We start from the raw sequence: 3,019 nt of genomic DNA, 5'->3' as shown, positions 1-3,019 counted from the left end.
ATATGAACTTCTAATTTATTCAAATTTTCATGGATTTCGTGACCTAATGGTCCTGGTAATTTGGTAAATAATCTTTCTCCTAATTCTGTAGAAAAATAGTTTCCTGAAGTGCTTGCTAAGGCATAAAAATCTTGTAAAAATTCTATTATATGGTTCCAATCATATAGTTGAATTTGTTCTAAATCTCTCATGGCATCAGCCTGTCTCATGGTTAGTCCTACATTGTTCAAGAGAAACGAGCAATTGGAAGAAGGAGTATTAATATAAAACAAAAACACCTTTCACCCAAAAGAAAATAAACTTACATTATGGACCTCGAAAATAAAAATTCTAATTTCACAACACAAAAATTCTAATTTCACAACACATGGGTATTTTTCAAATTACTTTGGATTTGATTATTCTGAACATAACTCCACCAAATAATTATCAGGACTCGTGTTTATCCAAAATTTTGATGAAAAAATAACATATTTACTTCAGGCATTCTCATACCCTGATCTAGTTAAAATTATTCTAAAGAAATTAAAATTTTCTTATTTTCAAGAAAAAATAACATTAGAGACATTACAAGACATAATAGAAAAAGATTTTGAAAAACATGAATTGAAATGTCTAGTCAGTAATTTAAATGAATTCACTTCCACTTCACTTCATTTAGACTTTTTTGAAGGACATTTTTATGGAGATCATTCACAGGTATACTACAAAATGAGAAACCATAGAAAAATTCATCCAAGAATAACTATAAATTTTAGGAGGTTTAATCCAATAAATTCTGACGGTTCTATAAATTTTGATGAAGATGGATATGAAAAAGACTAAAAATCCCTGCACATAACTCTGATCACATGAATCTGACTACACACCACACTCTCACTTTATCTCACTCTACATTTTCATCCCTTTACATTTTCAGTTTCTTCGAATAAATTTTTTAGACTTTGCACGTCTTCCAAAGTTTCTTCGAATAAATTTTCATCACATAAGGAATTTTTTGTTAGTCCAAATATTTTGCACGTCTTCGAATAAATTTTTTAGACTTTGCACGTCTTCACAAACACGATTTCAGAAAATCATTTGAAGCGAGGATTAAGATGAAGTTCAAATGAACTTTGAACATGTTTTTAATTATATATTTAAGGGTGTATATGGATAGTTATCAGTGATAGCGTGTTAGTCCAATGGTAAGCTTTTGGCATGTTAACCATTAGGGCGTGGATTCAACCCCCTTTGGAAGCATTCCTATTTTTTATCACTATTTTTATTATTTTTCTTTACAATTTTGATTAATAATTTAACCAATCAAATCAACTTATTTTTGTCTAATCTTTTGTACACACTTTGTTTGTGTGACATATTTTTAGACCATATTTTTAAATCCCAAAATATATTTTTATTTGATCATGTTTTAATCAAGTCAAAAGTAATACTTTTTAAGCTTTTTAAAGGCCTTCAATTTAAATATTCTCAAATGAATTCTCACTAAATGACTTATACATATCCATGTAAACTAATTAGGGTTAAGATAAGTTAGTCTTAAAAAGAAAAGCACGATACCTTAGTTGATTCACCTGGGGTTTTGTTTATTTCAACTTTTAAAATGATTAAGTTATGATTAGGTAATCAAAATCCTAACCTTGTGATCCCTTTGATCTTTTGATCCTAATGCAATACCATGTTGATATTAACTTGATTGACATGATCTCGTCTTGTTTACCCACTTGTTCATATGCTTGTTGATTTACATCCTTGTGCATTTATGTTTTGGTTATGTTATTATCCTTTTATAAATATACATTGTCTAATAACCCCACATCCATGACACATTCATCCATCATCACATCATATTCATACATACATGAAATAATCTTGAGGTATGTCATCACTTTTATTCATCAACCTTTTACCCTTGAGTTTATTTACATTGATATCTTTATTTATACTCACTCTTTGATTTGTATCCATGATACACACAATGTGTCTCACACACCACTTGAGACACTCACCCTTAATGCTTGCTTGAGATGTATGATTCCTTATTGTTTCTAAAATTCAAAGGAATGAGAATGTTATTGACTAAAAATGTCAAGGTACTCACTCTCTTTTCTAACTCTTTTACTTTGTGCTTAGTATTGTTAAAGCTTAGCACTTTCTCCTTATTTTAAAAATAGTTTTGTATTGTTAAAGATCAACCTTTTTAAGTTCAATCCCTTGGTTTTGTATTGTTAAATATAAACCACCACTCTTTTAAAATCAACCCTTGCCATGTATTGTTACAGCTTTGGACCTTATTAAAACTTGTTAAGTATTGTTAAAGCTTAACATTTTAAAAACCCGTTGAGTATTGTTAAAGCTCAACACCCAAAAGGATTTTGCCACTTGGCTCCTTATTTTTCTTTTAGGAGGAACTACAAACGCTCTAACTTTCCTATTGAACTTAAGGGGTGTATAGGCACAGCATGCGATGTCTTGCTGAGTACACTTTAAAAATCTTCTTTTCTCATCATCCCACTCTATTTAAACAAAACACATAAACATTGAATAATAACAACAACAATGATATATATTTCAAAGAGGTTCCTATGGAGTACCGTAGATGTGAGGAGTGTTAATACATTCCCCTTACATAAACAACCCCCGAACCTATGATCTCTATTAGTTTTATTTTAAAAACTTCTTTGGTTTTTATTTCGCTCTTTTTTCCCATTTCCTTTGGAAACAATAAAGCGCGGTGACGACTCTACTAAAATGTCTGATTTAAATCAATCAATGGCTTTAGTATCAATTTTTCACTGCTATAAGAAGAAACATGGAAGTTTGTTTTGTTTGTTTTTACTGAGAAAATGTTTTAAAATAAAAAAGAGTGCAAGTGCACAAAAAGAGTTTGATGAGTTTGATATTTTTTAGGTTTTAATGAAAAGGTTTGAATATGCTTTAGATGTCTTAACATTTATTTGAGAAAAATGTTTTTGGAGGTCACTTGAAAAAGGTCAAGGTTTATTATGAAGGAGTTTAA

Source organism: Vicia villosa, linkage group LG5 (assembly GCF_029867415.1).
Source record: "Vicia villosa cultivar HV-30 ecotype Madison, WI linkage group LG5, Vvil1.0, whole genome shotgun sequence".
Lineage (NCBI taxonomy): Eukaryota > Viridiplantae > Streptophyta > Magnoliopsida > Fabales > Fabaceae > Vicia > Vicia villosa.
This window is presented reverse-complemented; position numbering follows the sequence as displayed.